Below are 14,559 nucleotides of genomic sequence, written 5' to 3'. Positions count from 1 at the left end.
TGCCAGGCTATGTGCACCGTGAGGCCACGTGACGTGTCGAACGCCCGCTGGCAGGAGGTCACTGGGCAGACCCAGGTGCCACGGGTCGACTGACTGAGATGACTGGCTGATGCACCACCTGTGCCCCCTACTGTGCCAACCTGCTGTGCTTTAGCCACCCGGCGCTCCGCTCGTTGTTGTGAGCGTCGCTCCTCCGCCCTCCGTTGTTGTTGGAGGGCGACTGCCTCCAACTGCCCAGTAGCATCCTTCACGAGCCTCCTCCACAGAGGCCGATCTTGACACCGCTGGTACCAGTCATCGGCAAGTCCACTCAGCTCTACGTCCTCCTGTACCACATCACTCCATCTCTTCTCTAGCCCGTGCCGCGCCCGCTTAGCCCCCTCAATCCGGCCAAACAAAAGCTGTTTCGGCATGCGGTGGCTGGGCATGCGGGCTACATGACCCAGCCATCGCAGCCTTGCCTGCCGGAGGAGCTCACCGATGGGACCCTGCCCAGATCTTTCAAGGATTTGTGAGCTCCTCACACAATCCAGTCTGGTTAAACCCAGGATGGATCGTAGGCAGGCCAGCCTAAATGTTTCTAACCGGCGAAGATGTTCCATTAGGGGGGTCCACGTTTCGCAAGCGTAGAGAAGGGAGGGAATGACCGTGGCCGAGAAGACCTGAAGCTTAGTGCGGAGCGACAGACCAGGTAGCTTCCACACAGCGTTACGCAACCGATGAAAAGATATTGCCGCTCGACTGATTCGGAGTGAGACCTCTGCTGTTAAACTGGAGCCAGTCATAAGCACACTGCCCAGGTATGGGAAACTCTCCACTCTCTCCACAACTGCCCCATCACCGATTGGGAGTTGTGGGGGTGGAGTGTCCGATGGTACAAAATACCCAGGCAGGTGCTTAGTTTTGGTGGGGCTGATGGTAAGGCCCCACCTCTTAGTGGCACGCTCCAGTCTCAGCAGCAGCATCTCCAACTCCTCCTCTGACTGATCAGCTATTACCAAATCATCAGCATACATAACGTGGTTGAGCAATAGGGAGCCATCCCTTGACCGCACCCGGGCATCGATTAGCCTCCCATTATATCTGTACCATATGGAGATTCCCCCGGTACAGCTATTGAAGGCTTCACGAACTACGTGGTCAAAATAGATGTTAAATAATGTGGGAGCCAGAGGACATCCCTGTCGCACCCCAAGCTGTACAGGGAATGGCTCTGACTCCCGGCCACGTAGTTTTACCCGGGCCCGCTCACCATCATGAAGGTCCTTAATGATCGTGAGCAGAGGGTCAGGTACTCCAAAAGCATGAAGAACGACCCAGAGCCCAGGCCTACTGATGGTATCATAGGCCTTGACCAGGTCAATAAAGCAGAGATGTAGGTCTTGTTGGAATTCCCTACACCTCTGCTGTAGCAAACGGACAGAAAATATGGCATCTGTGCAGGACCGCCCTTTCCTGAAATCGCATTGGGGCTCCGCAAGCCTCTCCTCAGCGTGCCTGGCAAGGCGATGTTGAAAAATCCTTGCCAGGACCTTTCCTGGCACACACTGTATAGTGTCTGTGCGGTCTCCCTTCTTAAAGAGGGGGACCACCAGGGCAACACAGTTACACACACACACAAACACACACAGTCACAGACACACACAGTCACAGATACAACAACAACAACAACACCCGCCTTTCGCCACCAAATGGCGGTGACGTCACCACGACGCTTGTGCCACGCCATGTACACCTTGAGGCCACGTGGAGTATCGAATGCCCGCCGGCAGGAGGTCACGGGGCAGACCCAGGTGCCACGGGTCGACTGACTGAGATGACCTACTGATGCACCACCTGTGTCCCCTAGTGTGCCAACCTGCTGTGCTTTAGCCACCCGGCGCTCCGCTCGTTGTTGTGAGCGTCGCTCCTCCGTCCATTGTTTTTGGAGGGCGACTACCTCAAACTGCCCAGTAGCGTCCTTCTCGAGCCTCCTCCACAGAGGCCGATCTTGACACCGCTGGTACCAGTCATCGGCAAGTCCACTCAGCTCCACGTCCTCCTGTACCACATCACTCCATCTCTTCTCTAGCCCGTGCGGCGCCCATTTAGCCCCCTCAATCCGGCCGAACAAAAGCTGTTTCGGCATGCGGTGGCTGGGCATGGGCATGCGGGCTACATGACCCAGCCATCACAGCCTTGCCCGCCGGAGGAGCTCACCGATGGGACCTTGTCTGTGTGTGTGTGTGTCACACACAGTGACACACACACACACACAAAGGCACACACAGTTACACACACACATTTAGACACACAGTCACAGACACACACACAGTCACAGACACACACAGTCACAGACACACACACGGTTACACACACACACAGTTACAAAGACAAAGATCGCCCTATAGTCTTAACAGACTGTAGGGGCAAGTGCTGTTAGCCAGCACCACCAATGAAGGCCGGAACGGCACACGAGGGGGTGGGGTGGCCAGCACCACGTCCGGCCGCCTTTGTCTCTCTAGTGGCGATGTTCATTCACTACTACTACACCATCGCCGCTACACCAGGTACTCAGTTGAGGCTGAGTCGACCTTGGGGAGGCCCAGGACCGGTTCAGAGAATCACTGTCACTGTGGTGGTGTTGGCCGTGAGCGGGAATCGAACTCAGGTCGCCAGGTACGTAGCGCAGGGTAGAGCTACTACACTACACTATACACTACTACACTCACACACACACTACACTATACACTACTACACTCACACACACACACTACACTATACACTACTACACTCACACACACACTACACTATACACTACTACACTCACACACACACTACACTATACACTACTACACTCACACACACACACTACACTATACACTACTACACTCACACACAGACACTACCCTATACACTACTACACTCACACACACACACTACCCTATACACTACTACACTCACACTACACTATACACTAGTACACTCACACACACAACACTATACACTACTACACTCACACACGCACTACACTATACACTACTACACTCACACACACACTACACTATACACTACTACACTCACACACACACTACACTATACACTACTACACTCACACACACTACACTATACACTACTACACTCACTCACACACACTACACTATACACTACTACACTCACACACACTACACTATACACTACTACACTCACACACACACTACACTATACACTACTACACTCACACACACACACTACACTATACACTACTACACTCACACACACACTACACTACTACACTCACACACGCACTACACTATACACTACTACACTCACACACGCACTACACTATACACTACTACACTCACACACTACACACTACTATACTCACACACACACACTACTATACACACACACACTATATACTACTACACTCACACACACACACTTACACTATACACTACTACTCACACACACTACACTATACACTACTACACTCACATACTACACTATACACTACTACACTCAGACACACTACACTATACACTACTACACTCACACACACACTATACACTACTACACTATACACTACTACACTCCCATACACACACACTATACACTACTACACACACTACACTATACACTACTACACTCACACACACTACACTATACACTACTACACTCACACACACACTATACACTATACACTACTACACACACTACACTATACACTACTACACACACACACAACACTCTACACTACTACACTCACACACACACTACACTATACACTACTACACTCACACACACACACTACACTACACACTACTACACTCACACACACACTACACTATACACTACTACACTCACACTCACACACTACACTACTACACTCACACACTACACTACTAAACTCACACACACTATACACTATTACACTCACACACACACTACACTATACACTCACACACACTACACTATACACACTCACACACACACTACACACACACACAACACTCTACACTACTACACTCACACACACACACTACACTATACACTACTACACTCACACACACACTACACTACACACTACTACATTCACACACTACACTCTACACTACTACACTCACACACACACTACACTATACACTACTACACTCACACACACTACACTATACACTACTACACTCACTCACACACACTACACTATACACTACTACACTCACACACACTACACTATACACTACTACACTCACACACACACTACACTATACACTACTACACTCACACACACACACTACACTATACACTACTACACTCACACACACACTACACTATACACTACTACACTCACACACGCACTACACTATACACTACTACACTCACACACGCACTACACTATACACTACTACACTCACACACTACACACTACTATACTCACACACACACACACTACTATACACACACACACTATATACTACTACACTCACACACACACACTTACACTATACACTACTACTCACACACACTACACTATACACTACTACACTCAGACACACTACACTATACACTACTACACTCACACACACACTATACACTACTACACTATACACTACTACACTCCCATACACACACACTATACACTACTACACACACTACACTATACACTACTACACTCACACACACTACACTATACACTACTACACTCACACACACACACACTATACACTACTACACACACTACACTATACACTACTACACACACACACACAACACTCTACACTACTACACTCACACACACTACACTATACACTACTACACTCACACACACACACTACACTACACACTACTACACTCACACACACACTACACTATACACTACTACACTCACACTCACACACTACACTACTACACTCACACACTACACTACTAAACTCACACACACTATACACTATTACACTCACACACACACTACACTATACACTCACACACACTACACTATACACACTCACACACACACTACACTACTACACACACACACAACACTCTACACTACTACACTCACACACACACACTACACTATACACTACTACACTCACACACACACTACACTACACACTACTACATTCACACACTACACTCTACACTACTACACTCACACACACACTACACTATACACTACTACACTCACACTCACACACTACACTACTACACTCACACTCACACACTACACTACTAAACTCACACACACTATACACTATTACACTCACACACACACTACACTATACACTCACACACACACTACACTATACACTCACACTACACTATACACTCACACACACACTACACTATACACTACTACACTCACACACTACTCTACACTACTACACTCACACACACTACTCGATACACTACTACACTCACACACACACTACTCTATACACTACTACACTAACACACACTACACTATACACTACTACACTCACACACTACACTATACACTACTACACTCACACACTACCCTCATACACACTACTACACTCACACACTATACACTACCACACACACACACACTGTGCGTGTGTAGCTGTGTGTGTGTAGTTGCGTGTGTGTGTAGCTGTGTGTGTAGCTGTGTGTGTGTGTGTAGCTGTGTGTGTAGCTGTGTGTGTGTGTAGCTGTGTGTGTAGCTGTGTGTGTGTAGCTGTGTGTGTAGCTGTGTGTGTAGCTGTGAGTGTAGCTGTGCGTGTGTGTAGCTATGTGTAGCTTTGTGTGTGTAGCTGTGTGTAGCTGTGTATGTGTAGCTGTGTGTGTAGCTGTGTGTGTGTAGCTGTGAGTGTAGCTGTGTGTGTGTAGCTGTGTGTGTGTGTGTAGCTGTGTGTGTAGCTGTGTGTGTGTGTAGCTATGTGTAGCTTTGTGTGTGTAGCTGTGTGTAGCTGTGTATGTGTAGCTGTGTGTGTAGCTGTGTGTGTGTAGCTGTGAGTGTAGCTGTGTGTGTGTAGCTGTGAGTGTAGCTGTGTGTGTAGAGCTGTGTGTGTGTGTAGCTGTGTGTGTGTGTGTAGAGCTGTGTGTGTAGCTGTGTGTATCTGTGTGTGTGTGTAGCTGTGAGTGTGTGTAGCTGTATGTGTAGCTGTTTGTGTGTAGCTGTGTGTGTGTGTAGCTGTGAGTATGTAGCTGTGTGTGTGTGTGTAGCTGTGTGCATAGCTGTGTGTGTGTAGCTCTGTGTGTGTGTAGCTGTGTGTGTAGCTGTGTGTGTAGCTGTGTGTGTGTAGCTGTGTGTGTAGCTGTGAGTGTGTGTAGCTGTGTGTATGTGTAACTGTGTGTGTGTAGCTGTGTGTGTAGCTGTGTATGTAGCTGTGTGTGTGTGTAGCTGTGTGTGTGTGTAGCTGTGTGTAGCTGTGTGTGTAACTCGCCCCACGTGCACGGCCGCTCCCATTGTGACGTCCGGAGGCGGCGAGGCGTCTTTGTGCACACGGCACGCGCGCGTCCGCCATTTATACAGAGCGCCAGGTCACGTGACGAGCCTGGGGCGGGGCTTAGGCGGTCTGAAGGGGGGGGGGCGAGGTGCAGGGGGCGTGGCAGCGGTGTGGCTTGGGCGTGCATCATCACTGACGTCCGAGTGGGAGGGGTCGGAGCATCCGCGCCGTGACGCGTGGGGGAGCGGTGGGACCCATAGAGACCCACAGAGACCCACAGAGACTCATAGAGACCCATAGAGACCCATAGAGACTCATAGAGACTTATAGAGACCCATAGAGACTCATAGAGACCCATAGAGACTCATAGAGACCCATAGAGACTCATAGAGACCCACAGAGACTCATAGAGACTCATAGAGACCCAGAGAGACTCATAGAGACTCATAGAGACCCACAGAGACTCATAGAGACCCACAGAGACCCACAGAGACTCATAGAGACCCACAGAGACTCATAGAGACCCACAGAGACTCACAGAGACCCATAGAGACTCAAAGAGACCCATAGAGACCCACAGAGACTCATAGAGACTCATAGAGACCTATAGAGACTCATAGAGACCCATAGAGACTCATAGAGACCCATAGAGACTCATAGAGACCCACAGAGACCCACAGAGACTCATAGCGACTCATAGAGACTCATAGAGACCCACAGAGACTCATAGAGACCCATAGAGACCCATAGAGACTCATAGAGACCCATAGAGACTCATAGAGACCCATATAGACTCATAGAGACCCATAGAGACTCATAGAGACTCATAGAGACCCATAGAGACTCATAGAGACCCATAGAGACTCATAGAGACCCATAGAGACCCATAGAGACCCATAGAGACCCACAGAGACCCATAGAGACGCATAGAGACTCATAGAGACCCATACTCATAGAGACCCATAGAGACTCATAGAGACCCATAGAGACCCATAGAGACCCACAGAGACCCATAGAGACTCATAGAGACTCATAGAGACCCATACTCATAGAGACCCATAGAGACTCATAGAGACCCATAGAGACTCATAGAGACTCATAGAGACCCATAGAGACTCATAGAGACCCATAGAGACTCATAGAGACCCATAGAGACCCAGAGACTCATAGAGAATCAGAGACCCATAGAGACCCATAGAGACGCATAGAGACTCAAAGAGACCCATAGAGACTCATAGAGACCCATAGAGACTCATAGAGACCCATAGAGACCCAGAGACTCATAGAAAATCAGAGGCCCATAGCGACCCATAGAGACTCATAGAGACCCATACCCATAGAGACCCATAGAGACCCATAGAGACTCATAGAGACCCATAGAGACCCATAGAGACCCATACCCATAGAGACCCATAGAGACCCATAGAGACCCACAGAGACCCATAGAGACTCATAGAGACCCATACCCATAGAGACCTATAGAGACGCATAGAGACTCATAGAGACTCATAGAGACCCACATAGACCCATAGAGACCCATAGAGACCCACAGAGACCCATAGAGACCCATAGAGACTCATAGAGACCCATAGAGACTCATAGAGACTCACAGAGACCCATAGAGACCCATAGAGACCCATACTCATAGAGACCCATAGAGACCCACAGAGACCCATAGAGACCCAAAGAGACCCGCAGAGACCCATACTCATAGAGACCCATAGAGACCCACAGAGACCCACAGAGACTCATAGAGACCCATAGAGACTCATAGAGACTCAGAGACCCATAGAGACCCATAGAGACCCATAGAGACTCATAGAGACCCATAGAGACTCATAGAGACCCATAGAGACTCATAGAGACTCATAGAGACCCATACTCATAGAGACCCATAGAGACTCATAGAGACCCATAGAGACCCAGAGGCTCATAGAGACTCAGAGACCCATAGAGACCCATAGAGACCCATAGAGACTCATAGAGACCCATAGAGACCCAGAGACTCATAGAGACTCAGAGACCCACAGACACCCACAGAGATGCATAGAGACCCATAGAGACCCACAGAGACCCACAGAGACTCATAGAGACCCACAGAGACCCATAGAGACCCATAGAGACCCATAGAGACCCAGAGACTCATAGAGACTCAGAGACCCATAGAGACCCACAGAGACCCATAGAGACCCACAGAGACCCATAGAAACCCAGAGACCCATAGAGACTCATAGAGACCCACAGAGACCCATAGAGACCCACAGAGACCCATAGATACCCACAGAGACCCACATAGACTCACAGAGGCGCATAGAGACTCATAGAGACCCATAGAGTCTCACAGAGACCCACAGAGACCCACAGAGACTCATAGAGACCCATATAGACTCATAGAGACCCATACTCATAGAGACCCATAGAGACTCATAGAGACCCATAGAGACCCATAGAGACCCACAGAGACCCATAGAGACTCATAGAGACTCATAGAGACCCATACTCATAGAGACCCATAGAGACCCATAGAGACCCATAGAGACCCAGAGACTCATAGAGACTCAAAGACCCATAGAGACCCACAGAGACCCATAGAGACCCACAGAGACCCATAGAAACCCAGAGACCCATAGAGACTCATAGAGACCTACAGAGACCCATAGAGACCCACAGAGACCCATAGATACCCACAGAGACCCACATAGACTCACAGAGGCTCATAGAGACTCATAGAGACCCATAGAGACTCACAGAGACCCACAGAGACCCACAGAGACCCATAGAGACCCATAGAGACTCATAGAGACCCATACTCATAGAGACTCATAGAGACCCATAGAGACCCATAGAGACCCACAGAGACCCATAGAGACTCATAGAGACTCATAGAGACCCATACTCATAGAGACCCATAGAGACTCATAGAGACCCATAGAGACTCATAGAGACTCATAGAGACCCATAGAGACTCGTAGAGACCCATAGAGACTCATAGAGACCCATAGAGACCCAGAAACTCATAGAGAATCAGAGACCCATAGAGACCCATAGAGACGCATAGAGACTCAAAGAGACCCATAGAGACTCATAGAGACCCATAGAGACTCACAGAGACCCATAGAGACCCAGAGACTCATAGAGAATCAGAGACCCATAGAGACCCATAGAGACTCATAGAGACCCATACCCATAGAGACCCATAGAGACCCATAGAGACTCATAGATACCCATAGAGACCCATAGAGACCCATACCCATAGAGACCCATAGAGACCCATAGAGACCCACAGAGACCCATAGAGACTCATAGAGACCCATACCCATAGAGACCTAAAGAGACGCATAGAGACTCATAGAGACTCATAGAGACCCACATAGACCCATAGAGACCCACAGAGACCCATAGAGACCCATAGAGACTCATAGAGACCCATAGAGACTCATAGAGACTCACAGAGACCCATAGAGACCCATAGAGACCCATACTCATAGAGACCCATAGAGACCCACAGAGACCCATAGAGACCCAAAGAGACCCACAGAGACCCATACTCATAGAGACCCATAGAGACCCACAGAGACCCACAGAGACTCATAGAGACCCATAGAGACCCATAGAGACTCATAGAGACTCAGAGACCCATAGAGACCCATAGAGACACATAGAGACCCATAGAGACTCATAGAGACCCATAGAGACTCATAGAGACTCATAGAGACCCATACTCATAGAGACCCATAGAGACTCATAGAGACCCATAGAGACCCAGAGGCTCATAGAGACTCAGAGACCCATAGAGACTCATAGAGACCCATAGAGACTCATAGAGACCCATAGAGACCCAGAGACTCATAGAGACTCACAGACCCACAGACACCCACAGAGACGCATAGATACCCATAGAGACCCACAGAGACCCACAGAGACTCATAGAGACCCATAGAGACCCATAGAGACCCAGAGACTCATAGAGACTCAGAGACCCATAGAGACCCACAGAGACCCATAGAGACCCACAGAGACCCACAGAGACTCATAGAGACCCATATAGACTCATAGAGACCCATAGAGACTCATAGAGATCCATAGATACCCACAGAGACCCATAGAGACTCATAGAGACCCATAGAGACTAATAGAGACCCATAGACACCCACAGAGACTCATAGAGACCCATAGAGACCCATAGAGACTCATAGAGACCCATAGAGACCCATAGAGACTCATAGAGACCCATAGAATCCCATAGAGACCAATAGAGTCCCATAGAGACTCATAGAAACCCACAGAGACCCATAGAGACCCATAGAGACTCATAGAGACCCACAGAGACCCATAGAGACACCCACAGAGACCCATAGAGACCCACAGAGACCCATACCCACAGAGACCCATACAGACCCACAGAGACACATACAGACCCACAGAAACCTATAGAACTATAGAGACCCATGGAAGCCCACACAGACCCACACCAAAGCCCCACTGAGCTTCAGCCATCAGTGGCTGATACCACGACGAGGAGAGACGTGCAGACTCCAAATACGAAGCAGCAGGCATCGTCAGGGTCGGGATCGAACCCACGACCTCCTGCGTACCAGGCGAGGTAGTCAACATCTCAGCTTGGAACCCACGACCTCCTGTGTACCAGTCGAGGTAGTCAACATCTCAGCATGGAACCCACGACCTCCTGTGTACCAGGCGAGGTAGTCAACATCTCAGCATGGAACCCACGACCTCCTGTGTACCAGGCGAGGTAGTCAACGTCTCAGCATGGAACCCACGACCTCCTGTGTACCAGGCGAGGTAGTCAACGTCTCAAAGTCGAACCCACGACCTCCTGTGTACCAGGCGAGGTAGTCAACATCTCAGCATGGAACCCACGACCTCCTGTGTACCAGGCGAGGTAGTCAACGTCTCAGCATGGAACCCACGACCTCCTGTGCACCAGGCGAGGTAGTCAACATCTCAACATGGAACCCACGACCTCCTGTAAACCAGGCGAGGTAGTCAACATCTCAGCATCGGACCCACGACCTCCTGAGTACCAGGGGTGTGTAGTGTGTGTGTGGTGTGTGTGTGGTGTGTGTAGTGTGTAGTGTGGTGTGTATAGTGTGGTGTGTATAGTGTGGTCTGTGTAGTGTGTGTAGTGTGGTGTGTGTAGTGTGGTGTGTGTAGTGTGTAGTATGTGGTGCCTGTGGTGTGTGGTGTGTAGTGTAGTGTGTGTGGTGTGTGTGGTGTGTAGTGGTGTGTGTGGTATGGTGTGTGTAGTGTGTGTGGTGTGGTGTGTGTGGTGTGGTGTGTGTGTGGTGTGTGTAGTGTGGTGTGTGTATGGGTGTGTGTGTGTAGTGTGGTGTGTGTGTGGTGTGGTGTGTGTAGTGTGTGTGGTGTGTGTGGTGCGTGTGGTGTATGTAATTTGGTGTGTGTAGTGTGTGTGGTGTGTGTGTGTAATGTGGTGTGTACTGTGGTGTGTAGTGTGGTGTGTGTGTAGTGTGGTGTGTGGCGTGTGTGTGGTGTGTAGTGTGGTGTGTGTGGTGTGTGTAGTGTGGTGTGTGTGGTGTGTGGTGTGTGGTGTGTAGTGTGGTGTGTGTGGTGTGGTGTGTGTGGTGCGTGTGGTGTGTGTGGTGTGGTGTGTGTAGTGTGGTGTGTAGTGTGGTGTGTGTGTGGTGTGGTGTGTGTAGTGTGGTGTGTGTGGTGTAGTGTGTGTGGTGTGTGTGTGGTGTGTGTGTGTGTGTGGTGCGTGTGGTGTGTGTGGTGTGTGGTGTGTGTAGTGTGGTGTGTAGTGTGGTGTGTGTGGTGTGTGTATTGTAGTGTAGTGTGGTGTGTGTGGTGTAGTGTGTGTGGTGTGTGTGTGGTGTGTGTGTGTGGTGTGTGTGTGTGTGGTGTGTGTGTGGTGTATGGTGTGTGTAATGTGTGTGTAGTGTGGTGTTTGTGTAGTGTAGTGTGTGTGGTGTGTTTGTGGTGTGTGTGTGTGGTGTGTGTGGTGTGTGTAATGTGTGTGTAGTGTGGTGTGTGTGGTGTGGTGTGTGTAATGTGGTGTGCAGTGTAGTGTGGGGTGTGTGGTGTGTAGTGTGGTGTGTGTGGTGTGTAGTGTGTGTGGTGTGGTGTGTGTGGTGTGTGTAATGTGTGTGTAGTGTGTGTGGTGTGTGTGGGTAGTGTGTGTGGTGTGTGTGTGGTGTGTGTGTGGTGTGTGGTGTGTGGTGTGTGTAATGTGTGTGTAGTGTGGTGTGTGTGTGGTGTAGTGTGTGTGGTGTGTGTGTGGTGTGTAGTGTGTCTGTGTGTGGTGTGTCTGTGTGTGGTGTGTCTATGTGTGTGTCTATGTGTGGTGTGTCTGTGTGTGTCTGTGTCTATGTGTGTGTCTGTGTGTGTATCTGTGTGTGGTGTGTCTGTGTGTGTGTCTGTGTGTGTGTGCGTCTGTGTTTGGTGTGTCTGTGTGTGGTGTCTGTGTGTCTGTCTGTGTGTCTATGTGTGTGTCTGTGTGTGTGTCTGTGTGTGTCTATGTGTGTGTCTGTGTCTGTGTGTGGTCTGTCTGTGTGTGGTGTGTCTATGTGTGTGTCTGTGTGTGGTGTGTCTGTGTGTGTGTCTGTGTGTCTATGTGTGTGTCTGTGTGTGTGTCTGTGTGTCTGTGTGTGTGTCTGTGTGTGTGTGGTGTGTCTGTGTGTGGTGTGTCTGTGTGTGTTTGTGTGTCTATGTGTGTGTCTGTGTTTGGTGTGTCTGTGTGTCTATGTGTGTGTCTGTGTGTGTCTATGTGTGTTTCTGTGTGTGTCTGTGTGTGTGTGTCTGTGTGTGTCTATGTGTGTGTCTGTGTGTGTCTGTGTGTGGTGTGTCTGTGTGTGTGTCTGTGTGTGTGTCTGTGTGTGTGTCTGTGTGTGTCTGTGTGTGGTGTGTCTGTGTGTGTGTCTGTGTGTGTGTCTGTGTGTGTCTATGTGTGTGTCTGTGTGTGTCTGTGTGTCTGTGTGTGGTGTGTCTATGCGTGTGTCTGTGTGTCTGTGTGTGTTTGGTGTATCTGTGTGTGGTGTGTCTGTGTGTGTGTTTGTGTGTCTATGTGTGTGTCTGTGTTTGGTGTGTCTGTGTGTGGTGTGTCTGTGTGTGTCTGTGTCTATGTGTGTGTCTGTGTGTGTCTGTGTCTATGTGTGTGTCTGTGTGTGTCTGTGTGTGTGTGTCTGTGTGTGTCTATGTGTGTGTCTGTGTGTGGTGTGTCTGTGTGTGTCAGTGTGTCTGTGTGTGTGTCTGTGTGTGTCTGTGTGTGGTGTGTCTGTGTGTGTGTCTGTGTGTGTAACAGCACTTGCCCCTACAGCCTGCTAGAGGCTACCTGGGGGAGCTTTGTCTGTGTGTGACAGCACTTGCCCCTACAGCCTGCTAGAGGCTACCTGGGGGAGCTTTGTCTTTGTCTGTGTCGGGTTTCGAATTTCGCAGTCCCCAGTGCCACGTGACTCGCGACGTAAACCGAACCGCCGTTGCCCCGGGTTACCGTGAGCCCCGCCAATCAGGATTAGTGCCGAGAGTCACGTGGGTCCTGTGTCGTAGGTTGTTGTTGTCTTTGTTGTTGTGGTCATGGTTGTTGTTGTGACTGTGGGTTTTTGTGGTGGCTGTAGTTGTTGTTGTTGTGTTTGTTGTTTTCGTTGTCATGGTTGTTGTTATGGTTGTTGTAGTGGTTGTTTTAGTTGTTGTAGTAGTGGTTGTTGTAGTTGTGGTTGTTGTGGTTGTTGTAGTTGTGGTTGTTGTGGTTGTTGTAGTTGTTGTAGGTGTAGCGGTTGTTGTTGTGGTTGTTGTGGCTGTTGTAGTAGTGGTAGTAGTGGTTGTTGTAGTAGTGGTTGTTGTGGCTGTTGTTATAGTAGTGGTAGTTGTAGTAGTGGTTGTTGTAGTTGTGGTTGTTGTAGTAGTGGTTGTTGTGGTAGTGGTTGTTGTGGTAGTGGTTGTTGTGGTTATTGTAGTAGTGGTTGTTGTAGTTGTAGTGGTTGTTGTAGTTGTGGTTGTTGTAGTGGTTGTTGTAGTTGTTGTGGTTGTTGTAGTAGCGGTTGTTGTAGTAGTGGTTGTTGTGGTTGTTGTAGTAGTGGTTGTTGTAGTTGTGGTTGTTGTAGTAGTGGTTGTTGTAGTAGTGGTTGTTGTGGTTGTTGAAGTAGTGGTTGTTGTAGTAGTGGTAGTTGTAGTAGTTGTGGTTGTTATAGTAGTG

At 49.2% G+C, this 14,559-nt stretch overlaps 1 long non-coding RNA gene across 1 annotated transcript; it reads right to left on the bottom strand.

Moving 5' to 3' along the window:
- Positions 1 to 2,892: 2,892 nt before the first annotated feature.
- On the bottom strand, positions 2,893 to 5,477 carry LOC142906983 (uncharacterized). Its single transcript, XR_012930611.1, has 3 exons — positions 5,030 to 5,477; positions 4,001 to 4,868; positions 2,893 to 3,847 (listed from the first exon to the last, which is right to left on the bottom strand). It is a non-coding gene; the product is annotated as an uncharacterized LOC142906983 (long non-coding RNA).
- Between the last annotated feature and the right edge of the window lie 9,082 nt (positions 5,478 to 14,559).

The sequence above is a fragment of the Petromyzon marinus genome, chromosome 73, assembly GCF_048934315.1.
Source record: "Petromyzon marinus isolate PM22_M1 ecotype Great Lakes invasive population chromosome 73, UKy_Petmar_22M1.pri1.0, whole genome shotgun sequence".
NCBI classification, from domain to species: domain Eukaryota; kingdom Metazoa; phylum Chordata; class Hyperoartia; order Petromyzontiformes; family Petromyzontidae; genus Petromyzon; species Petromyzon marinus.
Note: the sequence above shows the minus strand (reverse complement) of the source record. Positions and strands in the feature narration are given on the sequence as shown.